Here is a 24,089-nt window from a genome sequence, read left to right on the forward strand (position 1 = left end):
CGCCCCGCCTGACGCCGCCGCCCCGCCGCACCCAGCCGCCGCCGCCGCCGTCCCGCCGCCCGAGGTTTACCTCGACCCCGCCGCCGGTTTTCCCGGAAAAACGGTCGGTTTTCGTCGGTTTTTTTAGATCAGTTTTTTTATTAGAACGGTTTTTTTACGGTTTAGTTATTTAGCGAGCGTTCGCTCATTCGTTCATTTTAATGAACGTGTTCGTCGTTTAGATCCAGTTGACGAACGTTCGTTCATTAAACTGTTCGTCGTTTTTCTTTTTCTCAGATTAAATCCGCGATTTTCTGATCGCGATTTCTAATCCGATTTTCGTTTTAGTATAACTTCCCGCTCGTTTATCGGAATCAGGCGATTCAAGCGCCTGGAGTTTCATCTCGAAACCGTCTTTCCATTTAAGCAACTTAAACAAGTTTTTGCTTCTGTAAAAATTGCCTTAGATCCAGAATAGTAAACGAAGCCTGTTTCTTTTGCCGTTTGTTTTTCGTTGCTTCGTTCGATTTGATTCTTTTGCCAACCGGAGTTCTTAAGTTGAACCTTCTGGGTAGATCTCTTATTTGAGTTTTACCTGTGCATTAGTTGAAGTACTTATTGTATGCTTGTTTGTTTGCAATAGAATACCCGGAGTGCGCCGCTTGTTACTTCGAATCGCTAGGTTTCCCGGATCATCAGCAAGGCAAGTAACACTTTGATCATACCTTCTACTACCCAGTTTTATTACATTAGATCAAATCTTACACATTGCGTGATTAGGATCTAATTAATTGTGGGTTTGGGAAGTAGTTGAGGTAGTACCTATTACCTGTTTATTACCAAACCTTTGGGAGTTACTTCTACGTTTGCTTATTATTGCTACGCTATGCTAGTAGACGTGGATTGGGTGAGTGATATCCATGACAGATGTGAGATTTTTAAATCAATGGTTTATCTAAGGTGGCAACCTAAATACACATCTGGGTGGATTGAGGTACCTGGGTATTCCAGGATTGCCTGTTTTCTTTTGGACCGCCACCTAGGCTCAAAGGGATCATGAGATTATTCATGCTAGAAACTACCATGTGCAGCCACAAGCTATTATGGGCTCTAGCATAGTTGACTAAGTCGTGCGAAGTCTTACAGTGGTAGACTAGCAGATGTAGGGGATGTAGGTTGTACGGTCTACCCGTCGTAAGGTGCTAGCGCTTCTGAAAGACTATGTCTCGGTCATCCGTTTCTCAAACACCGTGTAGTGCGAGAAACCAAACGGAGGTGATCAAGTCTTGTGGGGAAAAGTGCGCAAACCTCTGCAGAGTGTATAAACTAATCAGGGTTAGCCGTGTCCCCGGTTATGGACATCTTGAGTATCTAGTACCTGGATTATCATGTGAATCTCATCATGTTACTATAATTAATGTTGTTGGGATTTAATGATAATTATTTTAATTGGGTTGAGGATGCTGTCAACCATTCTCAATGTTTAACAACCACCATAATAGTTAAATAAATTTATTCCTTTGCACTAGGGAAAAATTGGCTTTACGCAAAACTGTAACCATAGAGCTTTTCCACCAGCCAAATATGCATGTAGAATAGCTGTGTCTTCCCATTATTCTCTATGTGTTACATTGCCAGCATATTCCATGTGCTGACCCGTTTTCGGGCTGCAACGTTAATGTTGCAGACTTTTCAGACGACGATTAAGGAGTTTTAGGTCGTGGTTCTATACTCAGTGATGCCGTTGGAGTTGATGGACTCACTTATCTTCCAAGCCTTCCGCTGTTATCATTATTAGATGGCCTTAAGCCACATTTAATTTAATAAGTTCTCTATTGAGACACTCGATGTACTAAGTGTGTGATTGCTACTCTGTTATAAATCCTTCAAGTACTGTGTGGTGTCAGCATTACTGATCCAGGGATGACACCGGAGCACAGAGATTGGACCGTTTGAGGTCTGGTCGCTACAAGATGGTATCAAAGCACACACTGACTGTAGGACACGACCACTAAGCTAAAGACCTAGATCACTACTCACTCTCTTCTCTTCTCTTCTGACCTCTCATCTTTTCTACTCTTTAGGATGGCGGATGCAAGGAACAAGTTCACGCAACCGGATGAAGATACACCCTTTGGACGTCACTTGAAGGAAGTCACTAGATATCTGAACATAGGAGTACCAAGCTTCACCGGAACCTACAACGCCACTTTACCTGAAGAAGAGCGCTGGATGATTCAAGTTCAAGTTCCAGGAAGGACGTTCATGCCAGTCACTGAGCCCATAGAGTTTTCTTTTGATGCACCAACTTGGAGTCTAGGAAAGAGCATGGGAGCTCACATCGCCATGGGACGCATTGGAGAAGTCTACCGCAATGATCTCAAGGATACTATCTACCAGATTTGTGGGCGCCGAGATGAGCACTGGGAGATGATCAGCACCAGAAAGGATAGATCAATTGCAGCTTTTATCCAGGAGTTAAACCAACACATTCGACGTCAGGAGAACCAAATATGCGCCGACATGATAGACCTGAAGAAGGCAAGGACAAGAATCAAGGAACTGGAGGAAGAACTCAAGGCTACACGTGAAGATTATGAAGAGGAAATCAAAGTATTAGTGGGGAAGAATGACGATCTGATCAAGAAGATTGGAATATTTATGGGAGGCACTACACCAGTAGAAGAAGACGAAGAACCAAAGGAGATTCGCCCGGAAGACTACATCATCATCGACGACACCGACTCAGATCCATATGATAGCGATGATGACTATGTTGTTGAAGCTGGAGCAGATATCATGGAGTCTGCAACCGAAGAATATTTCTAGGAGACCACCTCATCAGTAGTAGAAGTCCACCATGTAAATATAGTAGTCCGAGCACTTTTGCGATAGTTAGATCGATTGTATGCCCTTGTTTGATTGAATGAGTGAATTGTTTGCTTTTGCCTCATGTGCATATGGGTAGTGTTTTCTCTTTAGACCCCCTCTATTCTTAAATCTCATCTTTTCTAAACCCTGAGATGCCTCCGAGACGTGACCCCGAATTTACCTTTCCACCGGAGCTCACTTAGTTGATCCAGCAGCAGAACACATTGATGTAGTTGCTAGTCCAGAATCAGAATTAGGGGAATAACAACAACAACCCACCACCACCACAACCTGTTGATCACTTAGCCCGTTTTCTTAGGCTGAATCCGCCGGTGTTTGCCAGTAGCACCGAGCCGATAGTAGCAGATGATTGGCTCTGCAAGACAGCTAGAGAGTTGACCACAGTAGGATGCACTGATGCGGAGAAGGTGAAGTTTGCCGCACATCAGCTTGAAGGACCCGCAGCATCATGGTGGGAGAATTTCACAGCCACTTTCCCTGTCGATACTGTCACATGGGACCAATTTCAGCAGGCTTTTCGAACTGCCCACGTTTCAGTAGGAGCTATGGCCATGAAGAAGCGAGAGTTTCAAAACTTGTGCCCAGGAGGACGGACAGTTGGCCAGTATGTGGAGGACTTTAGTAAATTAGTACGTTATGCCCCAGATGACGTTTCTACGGATGCAGCAAAGCAGGAGAAGTTTTTGGAAGGGCTGAATGATGAGTTGAGCATGCAGTTGATGGTAGCAACCTTCAACAACTACTAGGAGTTGGTAGATCGTGCTCTTATGATTGAAGCGAAGCAACAGCAAATTGAAAATCGCAAGAGGAAGAATGCACGAGGAAAGTACAATTCAGGAGCTCAGCAGAAGCCACGTTTTACCCCTAGACCGGGAGGACGTTTTCAGCATACCCATGGACGAGGTAGCTCGCACAATCACAATGGCCCCAAGAATGGTAATGGGAATGGAGGAAGCAATGGCCAGAACCGCACCAACCCATCAACCCCAGCCAAGAAAGACCTGAGCCAAGTCACTTGCTTTAAGTGCCAGAAGACCGGACATTATGCCAACGAATGTCCTGAATCACAGAATGGAAATGGCAATGGAAGCTCTGGGAAGAAGCCGAACCCTTTCAACAGGGGACAGGTGAACCACGTTAATGTGGAGGAGGTTGAAGAGCAGCCGGATGCAGTAATCGGTAAGTTTTTGGTTAAGTCATTTACTGCACTCGTTCTTTTCGATACTGGTGCATCGCATTCATACATATCAAGGGGATTTGTGGATAAGTATAAACTATCAACCCAAGCCCTTAGGTCACCCATGTTAGTAACCTTGCCTGGAGCAGAATATATGGCTAGTCTATGGTGTGATCGGTTACCATTAAGGATTGGTAACTATGTTTTTCCCTCGGACCTAATAGTATTGGAATTCCAAGGATTGGATGTGATATTAGGCATGGATTGGTTATCAAAGTATGATGGGAATATTGAATGTGCCAGTAAGTCAATTTTACTTACCACCCCAGAAGGGAGAAGGATCAAGTATGTATCCCGACATGTGCCAAAGAGGACTCAAGTAAATTGTTTAACCGAAGTTGTGCAGGAGGAAGTACCAGTAGTAAAGGATTTCCCCGAAGTATTTCCAGAAGAGTTGCCAGGCATGCCACCGGATAGAGATATTGAGTTTTTGATTGAGCTATTGCCAGGCACAGGGCCAATATTAAAGAGACCATATAGGATGCCTGCCAAGGATTTGGTGGAAATTAAGAAGCAAATTAAGGAGTTACTAGATAAAGGTTATATTCGCCCAAGTTCTTCACCTTGGGGATCGCCAGTACTTCTAGTGGAGAAGAAGGATGGATCGTTAAGGATGGTTGTCGATTATCGAGGATTGAATGAGGTAACCATCAAGAACAAGTACCCACTACCAATGATCAATGATGTGTTTGATCGATTGCAAGGAGCTAAGGTATTTTCCAAGATCGATCTGCGATCAGGATACCACCAGTTGAAGATTCGGGAATAGGATATACCCAAGACGGCTTTTACCACCGGGTATGGGCTGTACGAGTATACCGTTATGTCATTTGGTCTGACTAACGCACCTGCATATTTTATGAACATGAAGAACAAAGTGTTTATGGAGTTCTTGGATAAGTTCGTCGTAGTGTTCATTGATGATATCCTGGTTTACTCAAAGAATGAAGAGGAGCATAAGGAACATTTGCGTTTGGTTCTTGGAAAGCTCACAGAACATCAATTATATGCCAAATTTAGCAAATGTGAGTTTTGGTTGAAGGAAGTTGGATTTCTCGGACACGTTATATCCGGAGAAGGTATAGCAGTAGATCCCACTAAAGTTGATACCGTGACCAAGTGAGAAGCACCAACCACCGTGGGAGAGATCCGGAGTTTTCTTGGACTCGCAGGATACTACCGGAGGTTTATTGAGAATTTCTCAAAGATTGCGAAGCCTATGACTGAGTTGTTGAAGAAGGATACCAAGTTCATATGGACGGAGGAATGTGAGGCTAGTTTTCAGGTGTTGAAAAAACGTTTGGTTACTTCACCAGTGTTGATTTTGCCAGACTAGACCAAGATTATGAGGTATATTGTGACGCTTCACGTCGAGGACTTGGAGCAATGCTTATGCAGGAAGGGAGAGTTGTTTCATATGCCTCACGACAGCTTAAGCCTAATGAGTTGAATTATGCTACGCATGATTTGGAGTTAGCAGCCGTAGTGCATGCACTGAAGACTTGGAGACATTTTCTGATTGGAAACCATTGCGAAGTGTATACGCATCATAAGAGTTTGAAGTATATTTTCACACAGAAGGAGTTGAATCTTAGACAAAGGAGATGGTTGGAGCTCGTCAAGGATTATGATATGAAATTGCATTATCACCGTGGAAAGGCTAACGTAGTAGCTGACGCATTAAGCCATAAGAGCCACGTCAACACCTTAATGACGGGAGATTTACCAAGGGAGTTAGCTGAAAATCTTCGAGAGTTATGTTTAGAAATAGCCCCGAGAGGCTATGTAGCAGCATTGGAGATTCAGTCTACATTGATGGATAAAATCAGAGAAGCCCAAAGGACTGACAAGGAGATTGCTTCTATTAAGGAGAAAATTAGCAAAGGAAAAGCTAAGGGGTTTCGTGAGGATGAGCACGATACCCTATGGTTTCAAGACCGTGTTTATGTGCGAAATGATCCATAGATTAGGAAGCTAATTCTGCAACAGGCCCATGATTCACCATATTCGATTCACCCAGGAAATACCACGATGTATTTGGATTTGAAGGATATTTTCTGGTGGACCGGAATGAAGAAGGATATTGCGGAGTACGTAGCAGTTTGTGATGTATGTCAGAGAGTGAAGGTAGAGCATCAGAAGCCAGCAGGGTTGCTACAACCATTGCCGATACCCAAATGGAAGTGGGATAAGCTAGGCATGGATTTTATTACAGGATTACCCAGAACACGTTCAGGCTATGACTCGATATGGGTTGTAGTCGATCGTTTGACAAAGGTAGCTGATTTCATTCCAGTGAAGACTACCTATACCAGTGCAAAGTTGGCAAAGATATACATGACCAGGATCGTATGTCTGCATGGAGTTCCAAGGAGCACTGTATCGGATAGAGGAACCCAATTTACTTCAAAGTTCTGGAATCAGTTGCATGAGACTTTGGGAACCAGACTAGAGTTTAGCACAACTTTTCACCCGCAGACAGATGGACAGACTGAGAGAGTCAACCAGATCTTGGAGGATATGCTAAGAGCTTGTGCGCTAGATTACGGATCTAGTTGGGACGAGATTTGCCGTATGCAGAATTCTCTTACAACAACAGCTATCAATCCAGTTTGAAGATGGCCCCTTTCGAAGCCTTGTACGGAAGGAGGAGCAGGACCCCATTGTCCTGGGATGAAGTTGGAGATCGCCAGTTGTTTGGACCGGGTCTGATAAAGGAATCTGAACAGAAAGTGAAATTAATTCGCGACAGGCTGAAGGTAGCTCAATCCAGGAAGAAGTGTTATGCAGATTCTAAACGCAAGGAGACAGTTTACAAAGTCGGAGACCGAGTCTATCTTCGAGTATCACCACTTCGAGGAGTTAAGCGCTTTGGAGTTAAGGGAAAGTTAGCCCCATGTTTTGTAGGCCCATACAAAGTGTTGGAACGTATGGGAGAAGTAGCCTACAAGTTGGAATTACCCGAAGGACTGTCAGGAGTTCACGACGTGTTTCATGTATCCCAGTTGAAGAAGTGCCACGCAGAGATGGCTGACATACCGCTGAGAGATACGGTACCACTGGAAGCAATTCAGTTGGACAGTGATTTGACCTATGAGGAGAAACCAGTTAAGATTCTAGAGTATGCCAGTCGAGTCACCCGCATCAAGGTTATCAAGTTTTGCAAGGTTCAGTGGAGCCACCACACGGAGGATGAAGCCACCTAGGAACGAGAGGAAGAATTGCTGAAGGACCACCCTCACCTATTTTCTAGCCAACCCGAATCTCGAGGGCGAGATTCGTCTTAAGGGGGGTAGGTTTGTGACATCCCAAATTTTCAATTTGGAATGTTATACACTAGATCATCGTTGCATATCATATTTATTGCATTTTGGTTGATCCTAGAAATTTTTCGCAACTCAAGGACCTCGGAGAGAGTTGGGGATTTCGTTATTTTCATATTTGAGTTGTCTCAAATTTTGAAAATAGGATCATTTGATTTTATTTATTTTATCTTCAATTATTTCTATTACAAAAATATGAGAGAGGGAATAGAATGAATTTCCCAAAATAAAGAAATATTGAGGATTTAATAAAAAAATCAAATAAGATTTTATTTGGTTTTATTTGCTATTTTATTTGAATTTAGGAAAAATGCGCGTTTTTCAAAATTACATTTAGGCCCCAAATAAATGTTCATCCTGTGCGGCTTGATTTTAGAAGCCGAGCAAAATTTATTTCGGGATGTTTTGAGTCCGTTTAGTATTTCTTTCGTTAGTTTTTCTGCGCGGAATTATTTAAAAAAATGTCCGAACCGACCTACGGGCCGTGCTAGGCCCGGACTCCCCGGACCCAGCCTTTATAAACCGCCGGCCCACCTGGGCCGAAACCCTAGCCGCCAGCACCCGACGCCGCCGCCCGTTGCCGCCGCCTCGCCGACCCCGCCGCCGCCGCCCACCGCCGCCACCCCGCCCGACACCGCCGCCCCGCCGGACGCCGCCGTCGCCGTCCCGCCGCCCGAGGTTTACCTCGACCACGCCGCCGGTTTTCCCGGAAAAACCGTTCGGTTTTCGTCGGGTTTTTTAGATCCGTTTTTTATTAGAATGGTTTTTTTACGGTTTAGTTATTTAGCGAGCGTTCGCTCGTTCGTTCGTTTTAACGAACGTGTTCATCGTTTAGATCCAGTTAACGAACATTCGTTCGTTAAACTATTCGTCGTTTTTCTTTTTCTCAGATTAAATCCGCGATTTTCTGATCGCGATTTCTGATCTGATTTTCGTTTTAGTATAACTTCCCGCTCGTTTATCGGAATCAGGCGATTCAAGCGCCTGGAGTTTCGCCTCAAAACCCTCTTTCCGTTTAACCAACTTAAACAAGTTTTTGCTTCTATGAAAATTGCCTTAGATCCAGAATAGTAAATGAAGCCTGTTTCTTTCGCCGTTTGTTTTTCGTTGCTTCATTCGATTTGATTCTTTTGCCAACCGGAGTTCTTAAGTTGAACCTTCTGGTTAGATCTCTTATTTGAGTTTTACCTGTGCATTAGTTGAGTACTTATTGTATGCTTGTTTGTTTGCGATAGAATACCCGGAGTGCGCCGCTTGTTACTTCAAATCGCTAGGTTTCCCGGATCATCAGCAAGGCAAGTAACACTTTGATCATACCTTCTACTACCCAGTTTTATTGCATTAGATCAATCCTTACACATTGCATGATTAGGATCTAATTAATTGTGGGTTTGGGAAGTAGTTGAGGTAGTACCTATTACCTGTTTATTACCAAACCTTTGGGAGTTACTTCTACGTTTGCTTATTATTGCTATGCTATGCTAGTAGACATGGATTGGATGAGTGATATCCATGACAGATGTGAGATTTTTAAATCAATGGTTTATCTAAGGTGGCAACCTAAATACACATCTGGGTGGATTGAGGTACCTGGGTATTCCAGGATTGCCTATTTTCTTTTGGACCGCCACCCAGGCTCAGAGGGATCATGAGATTATTCATGCTAGAAACTTCCGTGTGCAGCCACAAGCTATTATGGGCTCTAGCATAGTTGACTAAGTCGTGCGAACTCTTACAGTGGTAGACTAGCAGATGTAGGGGATGTAGGTGGTACAGTCTACCCGTCGTAAGGTGCTAGCGCTTCTGAAAGACTATGTCTCGGTCATCCGTTTCTCAAACACCGTGTAGTGCGAGAAACCAAACGGAGGCGATCGAGTCTTGTGGGGAAAAGTGCGCAAACCTCTGCAGAGTGTATAAACTAATCATGGTTAGCCGTGTCCCCAGTTATGGACATCTTGAGTATCTAGTACATGGATTATCATGTGAATCTCATCATGTTACTATAATTATTGTTGTTGGGATTTAATGATAATTATTTTAATTGGGATTGAGGATGCTGTCAACCATTCTCAATGTTTAACAACCACCATAATAGTTAAATAAATTTATTCCTTTGTAGTAGGGAAAAATTGGCTTTACGCAAAACTGTAACCATAGAGCTTTTCCACCAGCCAAATATGCATGTAGAATAGCTGTGTCTTTCTTCTCTATGTGTTACATTGCCAGCATATTCCCTGTGCTGACCCGTTTTCGGGCTGCAACGTTAATGTTGCAGACTTTTCAGATGATGATTAAGGAGTTTTAGGTCGTGGTTCTATACTCAGTGATGCCGTTGGAGTTGATGGACTCACTTATCTTCCAAGCCTTCCGCTGTTATCATTATTAGATGGCCTTAAGCCACATTTATTGTAATAAGATCTCTATTGAGACACTCGATGTACTAAGTGTGTGATTGCTACTCTGTTATAAATCCTTCAAGTACTGTGTGGTGTCAGCATTACTGATCCAGGGATGACACCGGAGCACAGAGATTGAACCGTTTGAGGTCTGGTCACTACACCTTGCCTGTGCTCGCTGCGGCGAGCTCCGGCATCTGCGAGCGCCAGATGGGGGTTAATGGCATTGAGGCGAAGATGGTGGCACGGTTTGGCATGCTCAGGCAGGCGAGGGAAGCGAGCACGCGCGAATAGAGCGCTCGGCAGCACTCAGAGCGCGTCGACACGCATGCCAACACCCCTGGACGAACGTGGTCACCGCGTGAACTATGAAATCAGGCCGATCTAAGCATAAACTTCATGTCTGGCATGTTGTTCGTGGTAGATTTGAGTGTTACCACAATTTGGTTTGGATCCAGGTGCAATAGAGAGGTTTTTACAAGCCAGGTAAGTTTCTGATCAGTAACTTTGAACAGTTACTGTGGTCAAACGGCTGGGAGTTAGAGGTTGTGCTTTGGAGGCTAGTCATAAGTTACTAAGGTAAAGATGCACAAGAAAGTTCAGGTTAAATGGAGCAAGTAAAATGGTAGTTGCCGTAGAAACCACCATTTCTGTCCAGAACAGGAAATATTTTTTGTAGCAAAAATATTCCAAAAAGTGATGAAATATTTTTGCTCAGGACGGTGCCCTAGGGTTGACAGAATATTTTTGAAATATCTCAGATTTTTCTGAGCCATAAAAATTAGGGTTGTTTTGGAGCATACGAATCTGGCTAGGGTTTTCGAGAGGAAATGAATATTTGTCATTTAAGAAAAATATTCCAAAGATGATTTTTGGGATGGATCAGGAAAGAAATGATGATTTAGGAGGGAAGTGAAGCACTTGGGTGAAAGCCAAGGATGCCCAAGTGTTTAAGTCCATATGAAAAGATTAAAAAACTCCAAGTTTTAGAAAGATTTCAAATGAAGATCAAGCAAATAAGAGAGGGCAAAAACCAGGCTGTCACAAACCTCCCCCACTTAGAATGAATCTCGTCCTCGAGATTCGGTTGCTTGGGAAAACCACTCTGGATACTGATCCTTGAGGAATTCTTCCCGCTCCCAAGTTGCTTATGATTCTGTGTGATGCTCCCACTAAGCCTTGAAAATTTTTCTGACTTTACTGTGAGTGACCCTTTCCATTTGATCAAAAAATTTAAATGGTCTCTCTTCATAAGTTAAATCTTTTGCCAACTCTATCTCGGCCATAGCAGTCCTTTTCTTAGGCGGGGTTATGCATCGTCTCAATTGCGAAACATGAAACACGTCGTGCACGTCTGCCAATTCAGGGGGTAGTTCAAGTTGATATGAAACAGTACCCACTCGAGACATAATCGGGAATGGACCAATAAATCTGGGGGCCAGCTTTCCATGAGTCTGAAATCTCCTGACTCCTTTCATAGGAGTGACTCGGAGGTATACATGTTCTCCGGGTTCAAAACTGACCTGCCGGTGCTTTGCATCATAATAACTCTTCTGTCGAGATTTGGCCAATTGCAGTCTATCTCTGGTTTCCTTAACTTGTTTCTCAGCTTCCATCATGAGATCTGTTTCGAAGATACGACTATCTCCAGTTTGAGACCAATTTAAAGGAGTGTGGCACTTACGGCCATACAGAGCTTCATACGGGGACATCTTTAGACTGGCCTGGAAACTGTTGTTATAAGAAAACTCGGCATAAGGCAAGCAATCTTCCCATTTAGCTCCCTTGGCTAGCACACAAGCCCGCAATATATCTTCGAGTATTTGATTTACCCGCTCTGTCTGTCCATCTGTCTGAGGATGATAGGCAGTACTATATTTCAGCGCTGTCCCCAAGGCTTGATGGAGACGGGACCAAAAAGCGGAGGTAAACAAGGAACCTCGGTCGGAAGTGATAGTTCGGGGTACTCCATGCAGACTGACTATTCGGGATACATACAGATGTGCGAGTTGATTTGCTGTGTATCTGGTGCTGATCGGGATGAAGTGAGCAACCTTAGTTAGGGTGTCTACTATAACCCAGATTGCATCTTTGCCCCATTGAGTCTTAGGCAATCCTGTAATGAAATCCATACATACTTCATCCCATTTCCATTCTGAAACTGGCAGTGGTTGGAGGAGTCCGGCTGGCTTCTGATGCTCTGCCTTCACCTTGTTGCATATGTCGCAACAGGCCACAAAATAGGCAATGTCTTTCTTCATCCCATCCCACCAGAATATTTTTCTAAGGTCCTCGTACATTTTCGTACCTCCTGGGTGAATGCAATATGAGGATTCGTGTGCTTCTGACAGAATTTTCTTCTTCAAGTCCGGTTGATTGGGTACACAAATTCGTCCACGGAATCGGAGGGTACCAAATTTGTCCTTGGAGAAATCAGGGGCCTGCTTTGCCATCTGGCCCTTGGCACGTCTTTGTAGCTTGGCGTCAGGTGGCTGGGCCTTGCGGATCTCCACCTCAAGTGTGGGGGTAACTTCCAAAATATTAGCAAGGCCAGCATCCACGATGACCAAGTTGAGCTGAGCGATCTCCTCTTGAAGTTCGGGAGGCAATGATTTCAATATGGCATTTAAGCTGACGCGCTTTCGACTGAGCGCATCGGCAATGACGTTGGCCTTGCCTGGATGATAATTTTTTCCAAGGTCATAATCCTTGAGCAACTCTAGCCATCTTCGCTGACGGAGATTTAAATCTGGCCAAGTGAAGATGTACTTGAGACTTTTGTGGTCGGTAAAAATTTGGCACCTTTTTCCAATGAGGTAGTGTCTCCAAATTTTTAATGCATGAACCACCGCAGCCAATTCCAAATCATGAGTAGGATAATTTCCCTCATGGGGTCGTAGATGTCGCGATGCATATGCTACTACCTTGCTGTCTTGCATAAGCACGCAACCAATACCTTGCCTGGAGGCATCGCAGTACACATCAAAGCTGTGATAAATGTCTGGAAGAGTCAATACAGGTGCGGTTGTCGGACATATCTTAAGCTCATTAAAACTCTTCTCACAATCCTCCGTCCACTTAAACTTCTTATCCTTTTTGAGCAGCTCCGTCATGGGTTTAGCAATTTTGGAAAACCCCTCAATAAAACGATGATAATATCCAGCTAATCCGAGGAAACTCCGGATCCGTGTCACAGTCATGGCGGTACCCAATCGAGCACATCCTTTACTTTGCTCGGGTCCACGACTATACCTTCGGCGGATAGTACATGTCCGAGAAACCCAACTTTCTTGAGCCAAAATTCGCATTTACTTAACTTGGCGTATAGCTGATGGTCGCGGAGCCGTTGTAGCACTGCTCGGAGGTGATCCTTGTGCTTTTCTTCACCCTTGGAGTAAATGAGGATGTCATCGATGAAGACTACCACGAATTTGTCGAGGAAGTCCATGAATACTTTGTTCATCATATGCATGAAGAAAGTAGGGGCATTGGTGAGACCAAAGGACATCACGGTATATTCGTAAAGACCGTACCGAGTAGAGAATGCAGTCTTAGGAATATCCTCCTTTTTAATCTTGAGCTGATGATATCCGGTCCGTAAATCAATTTTAGAGAATACTTTAGCCCCACTGAGCTGATCAAATAGATCATCAATCCCTGGCAGCGGATATTTATTCTTGATAGTTACCTCATTCAGCTGGCGACAATCTACGCACATATAGAGACTACCATCCTTTTTGTCCACGAAAATAGCAGGTGATCCCCATGGTGAAGAGCTGGGATGAATATAACCTTTCTGGAGTAATTCGTCAAGCTGTTTCTTTAACTCCACTAATTCTAATGAGGGCATCCGGTAATACTTCTTGTATAGCGGTGCGGTTCTGGGCGCAAGATCTATTGCAAACTCCAGTTCCCAATCTGGTGGCATGCCTGGCAGTTCTTCCGGAAATACATCAGGGTACTCACTGACCATAGGAATAAATTCCAATTTAGCCACAACGGTTTAAACTAATTCTGGCTTGGGTATATTCTTGCGAGCATAGAATTTGGTAAGCTGCCCATTCAGACTGGTCAAAGTGACTTCTCGGGTTGCGTAGTTTATGCAAACTTGATATCGGGTCAACCAATTCATACCCAATATAATATCCAACTTTTCAGACTCAATGATTATCAGAGATGTTGGAAAGTAGACTCCGTTGATATTGATCTCCACATCATGGCAGACCAGATTGCTCTTGATTATAGATCCCCGGGTTTGTATCGGCAAATTTTTGCCCAAAATCATGCAAAGAAAATTGTTTTGGGCAGCAAAACCCTGAGAAATAAAAGAATGGGAAGCCCCAGAGTCAAATAAAATTACGGCAGGTATGTCATTAACAGAAAACATACCAATGACAACTTCTGGCTTCTCTTGGCTTCACCGGTGGAGATATGATGCACGTGCCCAATGAGATTTTGCTGGGTTGGCCATGACTCCATAAAGTTGACTTGTGGTTTGCTTAGGGAATTCGTCTTGTTGTTCTTGGGGCACTGTCTAGGATAATGTCCGTTCTACCCGCAATTGAAGCAAGAATTATTGCGCTGACGCTCCTCATGTGTTGGGATGGTCACAATATTCTTGACTTCAGTGGTGGTCCTGTTAACATTCTGCTACCAATTTGGTTTGTATTCCACCTGAGTCTGTTGCTAGGTACGAGCCTTTTGCACTGGTTGCCCATCCTTCTTTGGCTCAAACTTATGCTTGTTGCCGTTGTTAACATGCCTATTATCTGCTATAAGCTTGTGCTCCCGTTCAGCAATGAAGGCCTTGTTCACCTGAATTTGGAAATCTGGGAAATCAAGCATACTGAGAGTACACCGGAGTTGTTGATGTAGACCTCCAAGAAATCTGTCAATCTTCCTTTCTTCGGTGGCCATGTCATAAAGAGAGTAACGGGCCAGATGATTGAATTTTTGCAGATATTCGGCCACAGACTGATTTCCTTGGGCGAGTGCGAGAATTTCACGCTGCTTAGTCTTCATAACTTGATGCGGAGCATCCCATGATCATCCCCATGGACGCACCGACACCTCCAACGACACCCCTTGGACCAATGACACGAGCCTAAGCCAAGGTGAACTCACTCCTCTCCGAACTTCCACTTTCTATGCATGAGACATGGCTACTACCTAAGTCCGAGGTGTTGTGCATGATTAGGCACCAAGAGGGCCCTCCCGAAGATGCGCATGAAGATGTACAAGTCTTCAAGTCCACGTATGAGGAGAACCAAGGGAAGGAGCCAAGAGCATCTCCCAGGCCCCGGACATCCGGCCAAGGCCTCGGACATCCGGCCCTTGGAGCGTCTTCCTCTACAGCAGCCCAGCCGCAGATGGCTACTGGCCCTGGACATCCGGTCCCGGCAGCCCGGACATCCGGCCCCTTCCGAGACCCCAGACATCCGGCCACCGACCCGGAAATCCGGCCCCTCCGAACCCGAGAGCAACAAATGCCATCGCTCCAGCCCGGACATCCGCCGCCCCAGCGCGGACATCCGGCGTCGCCTGAAAGCCCGGACATCCGGCCCGACCAGCCCAGACATCCGGCCTCCCCTGTCCGCGCACAGTGAAGGGCCGAGGCCCGTGTATCCCTTCTCCCCCTAGACTATATACACTCCATCCCGTACAACTTTCTAGGGTTAGCAAAGGATTAGCTCATATTTTGTGTGAGAGCTTTGCTCATCGACTTGGTTACCTTCTCCTCGGAGATTCGAGCCTCCACCTGAGAAGATCCCCCAAGCGGATTCAAGACCCCTCTTTAGGGAAGAACATCAAGACCTCCTCACGAAGAAGAACCGGTTATCCTTTTGTATCGTCCCTAGTTGATCGTGGATCGTGTATCTTACTTTATGTACTAGAGGATCTGGCCCATGTGTGACTTGTTCTTGTTAGTTTGAGTGTTCCTCTCGTGTTTCCCCTTGTGATTTCCCTTGTTCCCCTCTTTGTGTTCCTCGTGTTCTTCGCGGGATCCGCTCCTTTCGTGAAAGATCGGTTGGTTAGGGTTCTACCCTACATCATCTTGGTATCAAGAGCGTTGATCACGATTTTGGAGCCTCCCCGTTGTGTTTCTAGCCTTGTTTTGTTGATTTTCGTCCTAATTCGAAAAATCCCCACAAAAATAGCCCCAATTTTTTATTGTGATTTGTTGGTGTGTTGAGATTTTGTTGGTTTGGATCCGTGGATTTGCTTTGTTTTGAGTGAATCTAGCTTCCCATCCTTTTCCCCAATTTTCATCCACAAATTCCTCCGAATTTCGCCCGGATTTAACCTCTCCACGCGGTGTTCATCCCGTTTGTCCCCGGATCCAGAGCCCGGACATCCGGCCCGTCCAGCCCGGACATCCGGCCCCCGGACATCCGGCCTCCCACCCGGACATCCGACCCCTGGCCGCAACATCTCCATCCACCGCCCAGTTTTCCGGCCAATTTCCATCAAATTTTGTTTTGGTGCCCACCATATACCATATACCACATACATTTCCACATACCTCCACCACTTCCGCGTAAACCAACCATTTTTGGACCGTTTCGCTCTCCGACACATTTGCTACTTCGAGGTTTGAGAATTTGAGTTGCGGTACCGTATCCTTTTGTGTTTCGGCTATCTAGGTACGGTTCGACATCGACATCACCATCGCTCATCTTTGCCACGGACGTGTCCTACATCATCACCGCCGTCCTACATCGTCATCAACAACGACCACCTCGACTACATCTTGGTATCCTTATGATAGAAACCTTTATTATGCAGCCTGTCGCTTTTATTCTTTGCCATCACAAGTTCGTACAACGCTCAATTTTCTCTTACACTAAATGATCTAACACTTTTAGAAGCAATTTTTATTGCCTTATTGCACCGATGACAACTTACTTGAAGGATCTTGCTCAATCCTTAGGTAGATATGGTGGACTCTTGAAGATAAGATTTGGGTTTAAGGGTTTTTTGCATGCACAAGTACTATCTCTACTTGGTGCGGAATTTTTGGCTAGCAAAGATGGGGGGCAGGGAACCACATCTTGAAGGATCTATGACAATATAACTTCTATGTGAATTTGAACAAACATAAACCATTACGTTGTCTTCCTTGTCCAATGTCAACAATTTTTGCATATAATATTTTGATGGGGGCTCACAATCAAAAAAGATTTCCAAGATAGTGTATTTGCATGTGAAAGTTCTCTTCCTTCTACTAATCATTCATGAATTGCTTGTATGACCAATATTGTGATTGTCAAGCTTCAAAAGACTTCACTTTCTAAACCCAATGTGAAGCTACCACTAGGCATGATATGATTTAAAATTCATGACATTCGAACTATTCAACAATTTACTCATAGGATATAAGTGAAGCACAAGAGTAAATGATAAGCTACTCCAAAAAGATATAAGTGAAGATCAAGTGAGTAGTTATGTAAATGGGTAGCTATTTGAGGACTCTCTCTTATTTAAAAACTTTCAAATCTAAGTAATTTATTAAAACAGGATGCAAAAACAAAATAAAATGACATTCTAAGACTAGCACACATCATGTGAAGAAGCAAAAACTTCGGCTCAACCAATACTAACCGATAATTGTTGAAGAAGAAAGGTGGGATGCCTATCAGGGCATCCCCAAGCTTAGATGCTTCAGACTTCTTGAAATATTATCTTGGGATGCCTTGGGCATCCCCAAGCTTTATCTTTTGTGTCTCCTTAATTCCTTTTATATCACGGTTTACCTAAATCTCAAAAGCTTCATCCACACAAAACTCAACAAGAACTCATGAGATAAGTTAGTATAAACCAATGTAAAAACCTTATCATTCTCTACTATAGCAAATCACTAAAATTATTATTCAACATTGCATACTATATTCCTCTGCATATTTGATACTCCTATCATCAAATAGAATCATTAAACAAGCAAACATATGCAAACAATGCAAACATAACAACAATCTGCCAAAATAGTACAGTTTGTAAAGAACGCAAGAGTATCAATACTTCCCTGACTCCAAAAGTTATGAAAATTTCCCACACTGTAGAAAATTTCTCAAAGCTTATTTTGCAAAAAAAAGTTTCAATATTTTATCACATTCTGGCTTTTCTAGGGATTTTTTTCAACATCGATAAACTTTCTATTTTGAAACAGCAACATGTAGACTTGCAAAATAAGCATGTCAAAGGCTATACTTGATATTTTTATTGAAAGAAAGATGCAAAATATTATTCTAAATAACAGCAAGAAAATCCTAACAAAATAAAATGATGCTCCAAGCAAAACACATATCATGTGACGAATGAAAACATAGCTCCAAGTGAGCTTACTGATAATGTTGGAGACGAAAGAGGGGATGGCTTCCGGGGCATCCCCAAGCTTAGTTGCTTGGATCTTCCTTGACTATTACCTTGGGGTGCCTTGGGCATCCCCAAGCTTAGGGTCTTGTCACTCCTTATTCTCCTCATATCAACATCTCACCCAAAACTTGAAAACTTCAATCACACAAAGCTTAATGGAACTTTGTGAGATATGTTAGTATGATAAAGAGCAAACCGTTTCACTTTTGGTACTTGATAACCCACCAGTATATGGGATCGCAACAATTTTCGAGGGTAGAGTATTCAACCCAATTTATATATTCGATGCAAGGGGAGTCAAAGAATATTTGAAGGTATTAGCAGCTGAGTTGTCAATTCAACCACACCTAGAGATTAATTATCTGCAGCAAAGTGATCAGTAGAAAAGTAGTTTGATAGTTTTGATAATAGTGACAGCAGCAATAGTAACAGTACCAGTGATAGCGGTAATTCTACAACAAGTGTAATAGTGATGATAGCAGCGGTAACTTAGCAGTAACAATAATGAAAAGTTCGTAGGCATTGGATCGGTGACTTGTTGGATGATATTCATCATGTGACAGTTATAACCTAGGGCGATACGACACTAGCTCTAGTTCATCGATATAATGTAGGCATGTATTCCGTAAATAGTCATATGTGCTTTATTAAAAGAACTTGCATGGCATCTTTTGTCCTACCCTCCCGTGGCAGCAGGGTCCATATTGGAAAGTAAGGGATATTAAGGCATCCTTTTAATAGAGGACCAGAACAAAGCATTAACACATAGTGAATACATGAACTCCTGAAACTACGATCATCACCAAGAATGGGCCAGGTTGTTGTCACTCTGGGGTTGTCGGATCATAACACGTAGTAGGTGACTATAACTTGCAAGATCTGATCTAGAACATGGATATAATGATGATAACATAAACGGTTCAGATCTGAAATCATGGCACCCTGGCCCAAAGTGGCAAGCATTAAGCATAGCAAAGTCATAGCAACATCAATCTAAGAACATAGTGAATCTCATCCAACTCCTCACCGACCAGCGAGCCTACGAAGGAATTACTCACTCCCGATGGGGATCATCATGGAATTGGCGATGGAGAAGGGTTGGTGAAGACGAAGAACGAAGACCCCCCTCTCCGGAGCCCCAAACGGACTCCAGATCTGTCCTCCCGAGGAAGAACAGGGCTTGGCGCTGGCTCCATATCATGGATCGCGATAATTATTTCTCCCTGATTTTTCTAGAAATATGTGATTTTACAGTATCAGGGGGTTGTCTGCGGGGCCATGATGTAGGGTGGAACCCTATACAACCGATCTTTCACAAAAGGAGCGGATCTCGCGATGAACACGAAGAACACGAGGGGAATCACGAGGGGAATCATGAGGGGAAACACGAGAGAATCACTCAAACCGACAAGAGACGGTCACACATATGCTAGATCCTCGAAACACAAAGAGATACACGTTCCAAATCTAACAAAGGACGATATATAGGGTAACCGGTTCTTCTCCAAAGGAGGTCTTGATGGGGCCACCCAAAAGGTGGTCTTGAATCCAAGGTGGATCTTCTCCGAAGAGGGGCCGCGGTCTCTCTCATGGAGTAGATCCGTAATGGATGAGCAAAGCTCTATCTCTAATGAGATACTACTTTGCTAACCCTAACTAGGAGGAGGTGGAGGAGTATATATAGTCTAGGGCCACGAAGGGGTAAGTGAGGGTGAAGGGGTACATGGGCTCGGCCCGATACACTATGCGCAGACATGCGTCGGACGTCCGGTGGCTCGCGGAGGTCCGGACGTCCGGGGATCCTCGAACTTCCGTCGATTCTGGCTCGGTCGCTGAAGTAGCAGATTTGTAGAAGTGGCCGGTCGTCCGGTCGCCAGTCGTCCGATGGCGCGGACATCCGCTCGTTTGGCTCGGGCTTTAGGCTCCAGTCGTCCGGTCCTGGCCGGACATCCGCTCGTTGTGAGAGGCCGGTCATCTGGTGTCGTCCGGACATCCGCTCGCTGGAGCTTCTTTGGTAGTTCTTGTACTTGGTGTCCTCGCCATCTTGTCCATGGTCTTCCTCTTTGTTCATGGTCATGCATAGCACATATATTTGAGGTGGTAGCCATGTCTCACATGTGGAAAGTGATGGTTCGGAGAGGAGCAAGTTCACCTTGTGTCCAATGGTGTATGTTCGAGGTCTCGTCATATGTCCTCTTGGGGCTTCGAGCGTAGTCGGAGTGTGCATGGGGATGAATGTGGGATGCTTCGCATAATCTCCCCCCCCCCACTCGGGAAAGATTCGACCTCGGATTGTGATCCTCATCACCATGGAAACGGTTGTCGTGGACGGACTTGTAGTTGGACGAAGTGGGAGTCATGGCGCAATCCAAGTATTCCAAGGTGTCACCAGAGGAGTATACATGCAAAAAGAGCAAACACAAACAACACTTGGAAATACAATGGTTAGCACACACAAAGTGTCCATCATGTAAGAATGAGTCCGTGAGGCAAGATTGTTCGTGACAAAGCACATGAAGCTTAGCAAGATGATGTAGAATGATATGCAAAGCATTCATGGGAGCAAATGCATTCATTGTGCACACAAATGTATTGTGATTATGATCAATGCAACCACAGTGCAAAATGATGTCATAGTGAGATGGTTTATCAATAGCATGAATATGGCAATGGGTGATCATTATGGATATGTTATCATGCAATTGATGGTAGGCAATATTATCATGATGTATGAATATGCCATCAAGAAATATCACAACAAATTTGCTAAGGAAGTGCACAAGGTCATATATCATGGATGACATGGGAATACAAGATGCAACAAGGCAATCATAATGTGAGTCAATCCATGCATAAGATGCAAATTTGTCATGGGTATGATATGTCCATCGAGCATGACATGTGTGAGCACAATCAACAAATATGGAGGTGTTGGTGTACCAACGCTCGATGTCGTGGCATGGGTGTAGGTTCGAAAGTGCTTCCAATAAGTCCGAGCGCTCCTCAATGCGAATGTCCATAGAGCCAATCTTCAATGTCGGTCCTCCATGGAATATGTGCAACATGTAGACAAGAAGAAGGAAACAACAATGAAAGAATGACCCATTCAATATGCATATGTGAGGATGGCTCAAAGGGAAGGAGTTCACCTTAGGAAAGTTCACGAAGATGTCGGTGTCGCGCATCGTGTACGCCTTCACATAACCAAATTGTCTCATGACGGTATCACCTTGTGGATCATTCAAAATGAAAGAGCATGACAAACACTCGGAATAACAAATGAGGTTAGAGGAAATGCAAAACCTATCATTCATGTGGTAAAATACCCAACAAGTGTATGCATCATTCTCATCATAAGAAAGGACAAGGCAGCATTTCATAGTATGGAGGCATATGATGTGAGAACAACCAAATGCAATAGGCTCAATGAAACAAGCATGCATCACAAGTAATATGTCCAGGTCTCCAAGAGATGCAACAATTGGAGGCAAGAGACAATGAAAAAGATGTATCATGTGAGAGGCATGAATATGTATGTCATCAACCCAAGAAAGCGAGTAAGAGTTGAACATGGGTGATGCGACAAAGAAAGCAATCATAGTGATCAAGTCAAGCAAGCTAGTAGTGCGAAGATGCAACGTACTAGAAGGAATCATGGCAAGCATGTCATGGGTGCAAATAGTGTGCATGAATATTTCACATGACATAGCACAAGCATGAAAGGAGGATATGAGCAAAGTATCATCAATGTATTGGCGAGAGGCCATATGTAAATAGCAATGGAACATCATGACTCTCCCAACACAACAAGCATCAATAGCATGAGGCACATGATAAACATGGAAATAGCAACAAGGATCTCCACCAAGCATGCAAATACACATAGAAGTAGTATAATGGTGAATCATGGGTAAATGCATGCAAGGGTCACAATTGCATGGCAAAATCATAGAAAGAGGCATAGCATGCAAAGTGAACACGAGAAAATGGGCATAATGTAACAAATGATATATAGCCCAAAGCCATGTGAGAGACAAGTAGAATATATGCGCGTAGTCGTTGCACGAAGAAAATGGTGGGAATGACAATCCACAGGATCCCAAATTGTCATTGCTCTCAAGAGCTCGTTTCCTCAACTCTTGGGATTGAGAGGTTGACAAGTATACGTGAGTACCTACACAAAACAAGACAAAGGGAAAATTGTGTGTGCGTGGTATATGTACACATCATCCATTATGATGCACACGTGCTTGTGTTGGTTAGCACAAAATATCCAATGCTCGAATAAATGAGATGCGTGATATAGAAACATGTCATCCATCATGATAGGTTTGTTGTTATGTATAGCATAATGGAGACTCAAATTGTGTAATGCATCACAAGAAATATGTAGAGCATTGTTATTCATGGAATGCATACGGTGGAAGCAATTATGAGAATCATGCAATGTATGGAATGCATCAAAATATCCTAATATGTATGAGGAAACTATGGGGGTCTCCTCATGAGAATTAATGGAAACATCACATGGAGAATATTGACAACATCCAAAACAAAGCATATTTGGTTCTATGTGATCATGGAATGGCATAGTAGGTGAACTGCGCAAATCATGTAAAGGAAGCATGTCAATATCATCACATGAAAAACAAAAGCCAAAGACCATCATCTCGTCATCTATGCCATAAGTGCAAATGGGATTTATTTTAATGGGGCATGCATAGTTACTATGTTGAGATTAAAATGATGCAATATGGGAGATCTCACTCATAGCATATGACAAGTTCAAAGGATTGTCAAACATGATGTGACCGATAGAATTTTCACATGATATCCTATGGAGCATAGCATCACAACTAGGAAAATCAACATGATCATCATCATATTCATCATAAATAGGTAAGTCATGACATGAAGAAGTCGGACTAGCATGAAGCATGGGAATAGGTGGATCAACATCATGCAAGAAATTATTGGTGAGATAGTCCACTAGTGGGACAAGAGAAGCACCATCACTTATGTTACCTTTGGAGCATCGCTCATGTGTCGTAGGTGAGGTGTCGAAGACCAAGTCGTGGTCATCTTCATCTTGATGGAACCATGTGGGGGTGCATCTTCTTCCACCATGGCCATCATCGTTGTAACATCCCAAATTTTCAATTTGGATTGTTATACATTAGATCATCACTGCATATCATATTTTTATTTGCTCTTGTCCTGATCCAGAAATTCTACGCAACTCAAGGACCCACAGAGAGAGTTGGGGATTTCGTTATTTTCATATTTGGGCTTTCTCAAATTCTAAAAATAGGATCATTTGATTTTATTTATTTTATCTTCAGTTATTTCTATTATACAAATATGAGAGAGGGAATAAAATGAATTTCCAAAATAAAGAAATATTAAAGATTTAATCAAAAAATCAAATAAGATTTTATTTTGGAGTTTTTGTCTAGTTTATTTGAATTTAGGAAAAATTGCACGTTTTTCAAAACTGCATTTTAGGGCCAAGAAAATGTTCATCTCGTTCTAAATATTTTATTTAGGCAGTGAAAATTTATTTTGGCATTTTTAGAATTTTATTTTCTAGAATTTTTCTTAGTTTCAGCGGAATTGTTTTAAAAAAAGTACCGCGTGTCCGACTGGGCCGAAGGCCCAGCCGAGCCAGGCCAGGCCCGCGCCCGCCACCGCCTTCCCCGCGGGAGACCGCCCACCGCCGCAGCCAAGGCCGGCCGGGGCACGCCTCCCGAGGCCGACCCCGACCCTGCGCCCCCTTCCCCAAGTCGCGCCACTCCCCCTCTCATAAATACCCCGTCGCCGCCGCCTCACCATGCCACCTCGACCCGCCCCACCTCCCGCAACCGCCGCACGCCGCCGCAGCCGCCACAC

The sequence above is a fragment of the Triticum dicoccoides genome, chromosome 5A (genome assembly GCF_002162155.2).
Source record: "Triticum dicoccoides isolate Atlit2015 ecotype Zavitan chromosome 5A, WEW_v2.0, whole genome shotgun sequence".
In the NCBI taxonomy this organism is placed as follows: domain Eukaryota; kingdom Viridiplantae; phylum Streptophyta; class Magnoliopsida; order Poales; family Poaceae; genus Triticum; species Triticum dicoccoides.